Below are 13779 nucleotides of genomic sequence, written 5' to 3' on the forward strand. Positions count from 1 at the left end.
GTGTACATATATATACATATATATATATATGAAGAGCAGTCTTGATAGAGTACAGAGCATTGACTATGGTGGGTAGGAGTGAAGAGAACAGTGAGAATGTTTATGGCAATGTATAAAGAGGCTCTGAAGGCCTGAATATAAGCAGTGACAATGAGTTTGGGGGGAAAAAATGTAACATTCATTTACTCAACTTATTGAGAGTGAGTCTAATATAAGCTATTCAGTATACTGGGCAATAGGATACAATTTTGAATATAATACATGAGTTTTTACTCTGAGATATTTGGAAGGTAGATATTTCAGGTCCGAGTAATAGAGAAAGAGAGTGTGGGTATGGGTTGGGGGGAAGAATTAGAAAAATAAAAGAGGAAATAATTTACAATTAAATAAATCATAATTTTTAACAATGCACTAATGACAGAAAAAGACTTCCCAGGTGGCGCTAGTGGCAAAGAGCCCACCTGCAAATGCAGGAGACATAAGAGACGCGGGTTGGTTCCTGGGTCAGGAAGACTTCCTGGAGGAGGGTTCTTGCCGGGAGAATCCCATGGACAGAGGAGCTTACCAAGCTACGGTCCTCGGGGTCGCAAAGAGTCAGACACGACTGAAGCAACTTATCACAGTTGCACACAATGACAGGGCCTTAAGAGAAAGAGGAAACAGTTGACTTAGGCATGTTTAATGTATTTTTGTGTCACCTGGAGAGATGTCATTTCTAGCATACAGTTTTAGTATGACAGTTTTTAGTCCAACAAAATGAGTGGAGATAGCTTACATTTGGGAGATGATATACTGAATTATGGGACTGGAAGGAAATCACCTTGGGGAAAATATAGGAAGAGAAAAACCTGAGGGCTATAAGCAGATTCCCAAGAGAAGGTCATCATTGAGGGGGGTATGCTATGGAAGGAGAGGGAGGAAAAATAGTTAAAATGGTACAAAGTAGCCAAAAATGAGTCTTATGATAGGTGTCTAGGAAAGAGTTCGAAAAATATGAAATACTTACTAGGGACCAATGTTAGAGTGAGAAATATTACAGTAAAGAAAAAAGGTGAGATTAGTTCAGGACAATTAATAAACCCTTAGTTTCTTTAGCAAAAACATGTTTAGAATAAAGCAAGAGTGGAAGAACTCAGAATTTAATTTGTTGAGGAGTCAGTGAGCATTTAGACAGTTGAATGAGAACGGAATAAATAAATATGATAGTAGATTAAGAATCAAAGGGGTGTTTTGTGTGCTTGTTTTGCTTTTGCTTTCATAGGAGAATCTAGCCTTTTAATTTCTTTCTTTTTTTAGCTAGGGAAGCCAGAGGAGATTGCAGCTATCAAAAAGAGGGGATATAATTAACTAGGCAAGATCTCAGAGGGAAGACTGAAAAACATAAAGCCCAATGGATCAGGAGTAGAAAGAATAAAATCATCCTTTATTTGACAAAAGGAAGCATTACAGGTTGATCATTCTAGTGCCATTTTAATCTAAAATTTATAGAAACTTTATTGAGAGAAAAAAATATTACCTTCCTTTAAAATGTTCATAGGCTGCTGACATCCTATTTCAGTTACATAATTAAATCACATTTATAACAATGGACTTGGGCTGTGTCTATGCTGAGCCCTTATATAAACTCTCCAAAATACAGGGATAATTTTTAATATTAATATATATAGACTAGAACTCCATACAAGCAGAGTTTTAATTAGTTGCTAATGAAAATCTATGTCCACACCTCCCACATACTACTTTTAAATATATGATAATCTTAGTACTAATAGGAGAGTGGGAGAAATATACAATATACAATATTGTATACAATACACATGCATACATGTGTATGAGAAATATACAATATGTTGATGCTAGCTTATAAAATCTAGTGTAGCAACAACAGAGCTAGGAACTTTGACACTTGTGTATTTAATGAAAGTCTTTTGGTTTCAAGAAAATTTGGGAAAATCTCCCTCATGTTAAATGAACTTTTTCAAGTGATTACACTGAAAAGCAGTTAGATGTGGCTGTAAGAAAACAAATCTCATCATGTAACAACAACACTAAATTCTCACAAGTTTCAGAATTTTGATATTATAGCATGTGCAGACATTAGCCACATTAATAATGGCTTCTGCATAATCTACTGTCTCTATTTCTCCTTATTTTGCTTTTATTCCTTTCTTTTCTTTCAGTGCATGCATTTTGTTGCTTAAGCTAACTTTTGAAACCAGTGAAATATATAAATGAATAAAAAACATGTCCATATCAGTTTTGCATTCACTTAATAAATGCAGAATAGTTCCTTCAAGGATGCATAGGGAATTAGAGCAACAGCTGCCTCTGAGAAAGCAAAAATACCAGTGAAGCAGATGAAAGCTCTGGGCATCTCCCAAGCAGGGCGACCATTTGAGTTAAATGTGTCCATGACTCTGGAAGGTATGGGTTGGGCGCTGTGGCAGAGACAGAGGAGAGGAGAGAGGACCCTTCGAATTTTGGCCCCAGCTCTGGAAGGGGGCAGAAACCTGGTATATTCCTGTGGAGCAACTGTCCCTCTTCACTTACACAGCACCCCTCCTGGTAGAGCCTCTCGTGAAGCAACAGCATATCATATGAACATCCTATGCTATCAAAGGGTGGATGGAGAATGGGTCCCCTCAGCCCACTTCTGCCAAGGCTCTCATTTTGACTAAGCAGTGTGCCTATTTGCATCAGAGGAGTAGCTGTCTGCCAGTCTACTGTCTCTAGAACTACAGGTTCTCCTAGGCTCTTCCAGTGCCACCACCTGTATTCCTACGGCAGCCTCTGTGGTCTGCAGAGGGAAGAGGGGACCTTCCCACTGAGTGGGACATTCCACAAATGAGTTTAGTCAGGGCAACTCATGCATGGGAACTGCAGTCACTATTCAGCCCAACACTGACACCATCTGGGTGAAAAGAGGAATGAAGTGAAGCAGCCAGTGGACTGAACCCTGAGGTTTGGCTGGTGATCACTCAGGAGCCGTGGCCATTAGACTTTTGTGCTGAGAGTTGGGCTGTCGGCAGAACACAAGTGAACGTGGTGAGTAGCCTGACTCCCAGCCTAGAGGACTTAATAAATCAGTGGTTCAGATCCAGCGTGGAAAAAACTATTACTTATTTTGGGAATTATTATCTTAATCTTGTTTTTTCTCTTGCATGTGCCTGCAGGACAACCAGATAGCCAAGTGAGCCCCCTCCATGGAGGTAAAAGCTGCTGACTGCTCAGGGCGCTGTCTGGAAGGCGGGGCATGTCCGCTCGTAAGAGCTGATCACCAGGGGTGGCATGATGGAGGAGATCATCAAAAAGACATGGCCAACAGCTGGTTGATCCTGTAGTAGGAGCCGGGCAATAATCGGAGGCTCCTTACCCCTCCTGTGTCCTTGAGATGTATGCTCTGCATGAGGAACTATTTCAGGGTGGCAGCCTTGAGAGAATACTGTGTTACTGAGACCTTCTGGACCCTGGAGGAGACTGAACACTCTTAAGGCCTCCATATCAACTCTCAAGATTCTGTCGGGCGTGTGTAGTGACCTACTCCTCCTGCAGCCACCCAAAACAAGCCTCATATGTAAAGTTCCCTCGTTTATTAAAACTGTCTCCTGTCTACGAATCTGGAGTGCCCCCCCCCCTTCTTTCCCTCGTGTCTTCTTGCCTTTCACACACATGAATCAGTTGTGAATTTCACCTGGAAAATCCGAGTTGCTAATCCCACCAGGTCAAAGCTGTACAGGGCTCCCTTTCCTTGGGCACCCCAAGGATACTGTAAACATAGGATAAAAAGAAGCACCTTGAATAGAGGATTGTAAACAGCTTTGCAGCAATGGCCCCTGAGGTCATGGTCTTCATATTGGAAAGCTTCTACGTCTTTAGTCTTGCTTCAATAATCTCTGTCAGCATAATAGTCTCCAAGAAAACCTCTGCCTCCAAGGAATGTTTTGTTTGTTATTTGTAACATTTGGGGCTGCTCCAGGTGTGAACTGAGAACCCACTCAGTCGGTATCAGGAGCAACAATCGAAAATCTTCCCCAGCAATTGCCTATATAGTAATTGCGTTGCAAACGCGGGGTGAGGAGCGTAGTTGCTCGGAGCATGCGCGGCTGGGATTCCACGGGGGCGCCCAGAGCTGGGCGGAGGGAGGGCGGAATGGGCCAGGCTACCCTCCCTGGCTTCTGCCGTCTGGTTAGACTCCAGCCGGAGCCACTTCTAACTGCTTTCGGATCAGAATCTTCTCTGGAGAATCTGAATGGCCTCAGATAACAATTCTCCAAGTTTCCGCTTGGTATTCTCCAAACTGTCCGTTCACCAGGATTTAGAGGTAAGTGATGCATGTGTATGCAGAATTTTGTCTGGTATTTCGGTGGCATATTTTTATTTACGGAAAGACTCTGCTGTGAAAGTTAGTTCCAGCACGCCTGGAATGTTTTGGTGAAACGAGATGGATCAAGACAGTGTTGACTCCTAGTCAAGGCTGAATTGTAGTGATTTAATAGCGATGCTTTTTGGCCATGGTGAGTTTCTGGTGCTTTATCGAGGCTTGTGAGGCGCCGTTTATGGATAGCAGTGAGGATGGTTTACACCTGGTGTAAGTGAGAGCCTCGAAGGGTTCTGCCGCGGGCTGGTGACTTCACAGGAGTATGCCTAGACTAGGGCCCCGGGTTTTTAGTTGCTCTCTGCCTGCTGGGTGGTTTGGGGTTTGAGAGAGTGTGCCCAGGGCAGTCCTGCAGGTGGGGGAAGGTCAGAAGGTTGGAAGGAGTACCGTCTTCTGCCCTGTGCTATGAGGCAGCCTTTCCTTGAGATGCGTTTCCTGACCTCAATGCCGCTGTTATTTTGTATTCTTTCCTGGCTGTAACATATAGATTCTGAAGCATTATAATGCGAGTCCTGAGAGAGCTTTTTAGCAACTGAAACTTGTCTGATTGCCACCATTAGTAAAGCCTCCAACAAGAAAAACGAAGAACAAAAATAAGTAAACCAAAAAAGTCAGAACCTGAGGGAATGCGGAAGGAAAAAAAACAAAAATCTCAAACTCATATCCTCAAGAAGAAAAAGTGTTTACTTATTGTGTACAAAATGATAGATTTAAAGGTTACTTGAAAAAAGTTATAGAAAGTTTGGAAGAGAGAGGAAACCTAAAAAGCAGAAAAAATGCAAAGCAATGGAAAATAGAGAAAAGATCCATATGTTTAAATATTGTCTAATGGAAGTTTTAGAATATCACAGAAAATGAGGTGGGGGGAAATTGACAAACAAATAATTCATGAAGTCCCTAGAACAGGGGAGAAAAAAAAAAAAAGCTCCATATTGAAAAGTCATTCACTCAGTACCGGCCCCATAAATGGCCCCAACCAAAATATACCATTATCATGCAATTTTGTAATATCAGAAATAGGGAGAAAAGTTTTCACAGGGAAAAAAGAAAACACACCAAAACCTCAGATTGTGTGATTGTAGAATTCAAGCATTACAAAAAAAAAAAAAAAAAAAAAATCTAAAATATTTCTGAAGAATTTTTTTAAAGTTATTTACAAAGACTGACTCAAAAAATTAGAAAATTATAAAAATTTCAAAACATGTCTATATTTGTAAGTATTGGACATAGGCATATGCCTCCCTATGTGTATCAAGATTCTTTTTCATGGTACGAAGAGAGGTGTTATATAGTTGTTTTAGCAAGTGTGTTTGTGAGTATGGAATGCTTCATGAATTTGCATGTCAGCTTTGTGTGGGGCATGCTAATCTCTGTATCATTCCAATTTTAGTATATGTGCTGCTGAAGCAAGTACACATTTAGGATTTTGATTAATATAAATACTAATAACTAAAATAATCAGAAAAATTATTTAAGTATTGCAGATAGTGATCACATATTACTTCAGTAGGAGAGATAACAAATCTTTCTAAATCACTAGGTACCTTGTGTTTGATCTAAGGGTGCTAGAAAGTAAAATGTTGATGTATTGACCATTATTTAAGTGTTAGATGTTTAGAAAATATTAAGCATTTTAATTTTTAAAAGGTAAATTGTGGAAATTTACTATTTTGATTACTGCAGCAAATGATAATGACTGGGTATCATCCCTGATAATCACTAGTTTTTATGTAACAATGAAATATAGTTACCAAAGAACAGTCATTATAAAAAGCAAAACTTGAGTAAATGTATTTAGCATTTTATCCCTTGATTCATTCCTATGTTAGGCAGTCTTAGTCTCAGTGTGCCAGAAAATTTAGCCTCTACATTTCCAAACAGTTTAATAGGCATTGTGGATATTCTGGTTTGTATTCCTTCTCAAAGAAAGTTCTCGCTTCCCTTTCCTTCTCTTTTACATTGCATGGTATGCACCTTGGTAGCAGGGAATGGAGGAGAGAATATGTTTCTTTGCTATTAATATAGAAGAGATTTTCATAAACACTCTTTCTATGGCCATAGCGCCTGGGCTTGTGCTGGTGTATGTGTGTTAACCTCATCAACCTTTAATCCTTAACTGTACTATAGGAGATTATTGAGATTTCTTTTTATAACCTCATGGAAGAGATTTTTGAAGAAGGAATAATTTTTATTTACTGCATGCAGTGCAGCCCAGTAAATAAACTGTACACAGATATAGTTTATTGTATAAAGAAGTAGTCTCTCCAGAGCAAAGATAACTACATTTGCATGCTCAGCACTAATCCCTCATGCTTTTTGTATTTGTGCCAAAGTACTTTTGGTAATATTAATTGAAAGGGAACCACATGGTATTTTAAATAGAGTCATGGGAGTTTGTCCCATTATACAGCTGAGTAACTATACAAAACATCCATCAGTACTGACCACAACATCGAATATTGCATCATGGCATCAAACCAAGACATTACGTTTATCTAATCATTGACTTCACATTTATCTCAATCTATTTCAAGACAAGAAATGAAATGCTTGCTGCAAAATTACATTTCCAGCAATTTCTGATAAAGGAAGGAGCTGAACTTTGAATGGAGCAGTTGTTTTCTAAATGGATTTTAAGACATGGTATAATATTGGGTCCTGAGTTCATTGATTTGTACTGGACCAAAAGGCACAGGTTGAAAGGAGACATCTCTCCAGTAGGAGAGAGAGTTGGAAGATCGCTTGTTCCCTGAATCAGAGGCCTCAAGCCAAATTTAAAAACCTGCTCACAGAGCAAATTTCTTTTGATTCTTTAAAATAAAATTTCAAAACCCTGTAAGTACAGTGACATCTTATATGTTTTGGGACATTTTAAAGAGAAAAATACATTACTTCAGTAGATAGGGTAAAGAACTGGAAATGGGATATAGGACCTTTCACCCTTGTCTTACCATTTGATGAATGCCACCCAGGTTTAAAGTGATCATAATTCTTTTCATTCTGTTTCACTGTGGTCATTTAAGGAGTAGTCATATGATTTTCATTGAGATAGAAACCCTTGGATTCCTGGATAGGAGTCTATCAAAGATCATTTAATATAATTTCCAAACCTTTAAAGCTATGCTAGTTGTTAGAATATATTGACTTATCACAAACCAGAATAAAAGGCAACATTCTCCCCAGCTTAGCATTTAAATTTTGTTACTGAAGCATGCAAACATAAAGCCTTAAATTGTTTTATCCCCAGCTAAAATAACTACAGCTTCTCTTTCCTTTAACTAAATCGAATCCATTTTTAATGCCATTGAACTATTTGCTTCAGTATTATCCTGTGGAAATAAATTACATTAATAAAAACAAAGCTTAATTCTTATCTCTAAATCTACTGTCTTCCTCATCCTTTTAGCAGACAAAAGTAAGAAGTCAAATAAGAATATACAGATAGAATTTTCTGTTCCATTTTCTTAATTTGGGTAGTTATATTTCTCCACTATTATGGCCAGTAAGGTTTTTGATTTTGGTTAAGTGCTTCCTTTTGGAATTTCATTTTAAAACATTTATCAGCATAAAGCATCCATACAAATCGGTGGCATGGTAATTCCAAGATATTTTGAAGAGAACTTGAGAGGTTCTTGTGTGGTCAATAACCAGTCATCCCTGTCTTGCAAGTTATTGAATTCAGGGAATGGTTGTATTCCAGAAATCTCTTATCAAGGGATCTTGGTTTTAAGAGCATCAGATGGGACTGTTCAGTGATCTTGTGAATACCTTTTATTGAAAGAATCAGGCTATACACTCCTCTGGCACAGAGAATTGTTTTTATTTTTCTTGAGGAAGGCTATTCAGTTCAGTTCAGTCACTCAGCGTGTCCAACTCTTTGCGACCCCATGGACTGCAGCATGCCAGGCCTCCCTGTCCATCACCAACTCCTGGAGTTTACCCAAATTCATGTCCATTGAGTTGGTGATGCCATCCAACCATCTCATCCTCTGTCGTCTCCTTCTCCTAAATGAGTCAGCTCTTCTCATCAGGTGGCCAAAAGTATTTGAAGTTTCAGCTTCAACATCAATCCTTCCAATGAACACCCAGGACTGATCTCCTTTAGGATGGACTGGTTGGATCTCGAGGTCTATTAGAAAAGTGCTAAAACAAATAAAACAAAAATCTTGCAGTGTTCTCCTTGTGAATAAATCCAGGGTTGTTTATTTGAGTTTGAATTCAAGATGCCATGGTTCAAAAAGTATTTTTTTTTTTTCCTTCTATTTCTCTCTCCAAATTATAGAGAAACTTGCTGGATTTAAAATGGAAAATGTATTATTATTGGCCATTTCAGATTTGTAAATAATCCACTCAAAGGCTTACAGATGGATGACATGCAAATTCCAAGCTATTTTGAAGAGAACCTGAGAGGTGTCATTTTAATAATTTATACTGGAAACTAATGGGATGATATATTAAAAATGAGTCTAAGTCTCTCATTTCTTCAGTCTCCAGTGTTCAGACCTTCTCGCCCTCCTTACCTTTCTTATTCTCTTTCTTCTTTCTCTCTCTCCCTCATTCTCTTTCATGTCTAAAAGGAAATCAGCATGTTATACTTTTAACTTTTCCGTTTTTGCTTCAGTTTTGGAAGGAGACTAGATGATAGAGATCCTACCGAATGTGAAAGTAGAATTTAAATATATGAACTTACAAGCAGGTTGATGTCAATACATTATATAGCTGAAGAGCCTAAGCCCATAACAAATTAGGTTATTGTGATGATATTGAATTTCATATTTAATGGTAGAGTTTGAAACTAGTAAAATGTATAAAGATCATTCTTTAATTGATGTGATGATTTCAATGTGTAATTCATTATTTTACATTCTTTCATCAAATCTGCATCTCAAAAGACAGTCTATATCTATGGAAAAATATTATTAATGGGTCAATATGAAATCAGATTACCAGAGACTGCATTGTGTAATATGAATCCACTCTAAATGATAACTAATAATATACTCTATGTGCTCTTCTTCAGTTTTGACTGAGATTTTATAGGATATGTAAAAATATTAATGTCACCTTTAGATATATGTATGGAAAGGTTTTTTTTAGTACATTCCATATGTGGAGTTACTTTTGTGGTATTCTTTGTTTTAGAATTTTGTTCTTAGTTAAATGAGTTTAGCTCTTAGCTCTTGTCACTCTGCCTTAAATTATCCATGATATTGGCTCATCCACATTTTACGTTGTACAAAACAAATTAATGACAATCTACAACCATTGCCTCAAGATTAGGATAGTTACTTTTGTGGCTTATACATCATCATGCATCCTCTCTGTTTAAAGCTTTTTCCTCAACACGTTAATTTCATGGATCAGCTCAGTATCATATCCTTGCTTCCCATTCCACACACACTTGGATATGAACTGTCCACTCATGAAATTATACACACAATCTCATGAGGTATTTGTGTGTGCTGCATAATTTACTGAACAATTTATGGAACGGTAACATATCCCCCACATTGTCTATTCCTGACTAAATAATAGCTTTTGTTCTAAAAGTAGGGTTCCCCCCCCAAGTTTCTTTTTGCTAGTAATTATTCATTTTTCATGCTGCTCAAATAATGTTTGTCCTCATGACACAGACATGAGGACATTTTTTTTTCTTTTCCCTTTTCATCATGGAGAAAGCATTAAGGAAACAAAAAGATGCTATGTATTCCTCAAGCAAAGTAATTTAGTACTCCCTCATTTCCCTCTTTCCACGTAGACTATGACGATAGCCCTTTTCTCCATCAAAGACATTTTCAAGCAAGGACAGTTAACCCTCAGGACAAATTCTTATTCTATTTTTCAATACTGTAAGTGTTTATATAGGTAAAATGTGAGACAGTGAAATCTGTTACCCATATACCATCTAGTTGTTTAAGATTGCATCTTCTCCCAAGAATGTAAGAACCTGGTAACCATTCAGCAAGTTGTCACTGGTTGTTATATCATCAAATAACATGTAATTAATTATTATCCTGAAATAAGTTTTCTGCTAACCTCAAGTGTATGGGAATACCACCAAAGGAATTTTGCTAAATTCACATATTAGAGTGCTGATGACTTCAGTGGTACATTTTTTAAAAATTTAGGTCCTGCTATGTGCCAGTCAAAATATAAGACCCTAAGATTATAGCATTGTATACAAAAAAACACAGAATATCTTTCATAGTGTTCACTAACAGAAAAGTTAAATCTTTCTCAAAGCTGTATCCTGGTGATTTAGCTTCCAGTGCCCTAAAAATGGGTGATTCCAGAGCCAGTGAGCTTCCGCTGAAATTTTAATATAGCTTGTGACTATTTCCCAGCACCAGTTAAATATAAATAAATCATAGTACTGTTAAATTCACTGTTATTTAGCAGTGTATCAGTAAATTACCTGTATGATGAGCTCCCCAAAAGACCTCCAGAAAAATATATTGAAGCAAATCTAAGTTTGTTACACTTACCACAGTAGGATAGAATACCATTTTAACAGAGTTTTAGTAGTGTCTCAGAAGAGGGAATTCAGAAGATATTTATAGGATTCTTAAAGCCAAGGATAGATGATTATGTGGTGACTTCTAAGTTAGGAAACTGGTTGGTATTGATAGAGTTTGCGAGCTAGTAGCTTTGGATTGGAGAGCAAGTATCTTTAAGCAAGACTTGAAGAGTCATTTTTTTATAAATAAGTGTTTTTAGTTGCTTCATAGTTTTCCAGGAGTATGTATTTCATGGAGCAGATAGCTAAGTTATTTGTGATTATTTTCAGTAGTATTTAGCCTAGGAAAAGTAGTGTATGCCCAATATCAGCTTCATATAATATAAGACTCGAATTATGTTGTTTCAGTTGTTGACTCACTTAGGAAAAGAACATGTTAGAAGGTTCTTAGAACATTTTTAGTGAGGCATTTTTGTGAAACTTTTCATTATGATAGATTTGGCTTTGAAGCTTTTTTACTATATACTTTAGTGATACAGGGACTATTGCATGTTAAGTCACTTCAGTTGTGTCCAGCTCTTTGCAAGCCCGTGGACTGTAGCCTGCCAGGCTTTGTAGTGGGTTGCCATTTCCTCCTCCAGGGGATCTTCCAGACTCAGGGATCTAACCCGAGTCTCTTATGCCTCTTGCATTGGCAGGCAGGCTCTTTACCACTAGTGCCACCTGAGAAGGCCAGATTAGGAATTAAAATATATATATATCTTCTCCCAAGAAGCTGATGATATATGTGGTAAAGAATCCACCTGCAATGTGGGAGATCCCAGTTCGATTCCTGGGTCAGGAAGATCTGCTGGAGAAAGGATGGGCTACCCACTCGAGTTTTCTTGGGCTTCCCTTGTGGTTCAGTTGGTAAAGAATCTGCTGCAATGGTGGAGACCTGGGTTAGATTCCTGGGTTGGAAAGACCCCCTGGAGAAGGGAAAGGCTACCCCCTTCAGTATTCTGCCCTAGAGAACTCCATGGACAGTATAGTTCATGGGGTTGCAAAGAGTTGGACATGACTGAGCAACTTATATGTGTATGTGTGTATATATATATATATATATATGTATACATGTACACACATACATATGTATACACACATACATATATAATACTGTATAATACATAATGTGCAAATATTATTTTTGTGATTTGATGATTTTCCTTCTTGTTTTACTTCTGCGGGGGGAGGTCTTTCCACAATATTGTAACAAAGGTTCTTCAGCCTTACTACTATCAAATTATTTTATTTATGTTTAATCCTGCGTGCTTCATCTATGGTGAGTCAGTTATGAAAAATAAATTCAACATTACTGAATATGTTTTTATCTGTTTTTCTCTCTTGGTGAAGTTCCCTTCTTTCTTTGTGCACCTAGTTAGGGCTTGGTTATCCTTCAAGACTGATTACAAGCCTTTCATTCTTAGGGGAAATGTCTAATGGCTTCAGGCCATTTAATTTTATCTAATTTTCCCTAATTAATACACTATACACAGTTTTGGAAGGAAATGGAAACCCACTCCAGTACTCTTGCCTGGAAAATCCCATGGACGGAGGAACCTGATAGGCTACAGTCCATGGGGTAGCAAAAAGTCAGACACAACTGAGCAAATTCACTCTCACTTTCAATCCTGCATGTTTCATCTATGGTGAGTCAGTTCTGAAAAATAAATTCAACATTACTGAATATACTTTTATCTGTTTTTCTCTCTTCATGAGGTTCCCTTCTTTGTGCACCTAGTTAGTGCTTTGTTATCCTTCAAGACTGATTATAAGCATATCATTCTTAGGGAAAATGTCTAATGGCTTCAGGCCATTTAATTTTATTTAATTTTCCCTAATTAATGCACTATACACAGTTTTGTAAAATAATAATCATGAGATACATTTATTAACAATGCAAATAATGGCAAAAATATATTTTAAAATGTGTTCATTCATCAAAAATAAAGCAGAGAAGGGAAAAGGTGGTATCACAGAAACCAAAGGTAGAAAGTTGCATTGGAATAAATAAAACCTAAAGAAAACCAGTTTGCAAAGTGTCAAAAAATGCAGAATAGAAAAGTACAATGACAGTGAATTAAGCATAAAGTTTTAAGAAATTCAAGGTAATAAGTTTGTCAAAGTAGCTTAAATGTAAGGGTGGAGATAAAAGTTGGCTTTAAGGGGCTGAGATGTAATTGAGAAGGGAGGAACAATTATAGTCCATACTCAATAGCTTGGGTGTGATAGTGAAGAGAAATTAGATAAAGGAAGGGCCTATAGTTGGGGCTGGGAGCTCTTTTGCTTTGTAGGATGGACAAATAACAGATGGAACATTTATAACTTAGAAAGAAGATAAAATTGTATCAAAATCCAAGAAGATGTCAAATAAGGTAGTAATGAGGTAAAACATGAGTAGTAGTATTTCTCTCAAAGTGGAAAAGTGCTATAGGTTACAGAGATGGGGAGAAAGAAAGAAAGAATGGCTGCAGATGTAAATAAGTGCCTAAATCAAGATTAGTGTGTATATGAAGGTGGATGCAAAGGAATCTGCAAAAGAAAGGTGTGCTGTATGCATAGGAGACTTGAGGGAAGGAGGTCTGAAATAGCAATTGCAATAATAAAAGTTGGTCATCATGGATAACTAAAAAGATTAATAAATTATTTGAGAGGTCTGAGTTTGGAAACTTAGAATTTATAATGGCAACCAAGTACATATTTTTATATTTCTATAATTTTTATCAGAAGCTCTTATAACGTGAATTGGTGTCAGGGAAAACCATATTTAAGGATGGAGATCTTTTTGAGGACTTTCTGCATGTGAGGCAGAAAGTCAAGGAGGGGAAGAGAATGTTGGTGAAAGATACTTGGCCAGTGGGGCTGAATTTGGGTACATGAGTCAACTCCCCCTGTGGCAACCAACAAC

The 13779-nt window shown here is 37.5% G+C and overlaps 1 non-coding gene across 1 annotated transcript; it reads right to left on the reverse strand.

Annotated features, from left to right (window-relative positions):
- Positions 1-5687: 5687 nt before the first annotated feature.
- On the reverse strand, positions 5688-5789 carry LOC136147556 (U6 spliceosomal RNA). Its single transcript, XR_010659225.1, has one exon. It is a non-coding gene; the product is annotated as a U6 spliceosomal RNA (small nuclear RNA).
- Positions 5790-13779: the final 7990 nt, after the last annotated feature.

Source organism: Muntiacus reevesi, chromosome 15 (assembly GCF_963930625.1).
Source record: "Muntiacus reevesi chromosome 15, mMunRee1.1, whole genome shotgun sequence".
Classification (NCBI taxonomy): domain Eukaryota; kingdom Metazoa; phylum Chordata; class Mammalia; order Artiodactyla; family Cervidae; genus Muntiacus; species Muntiacus reevesi.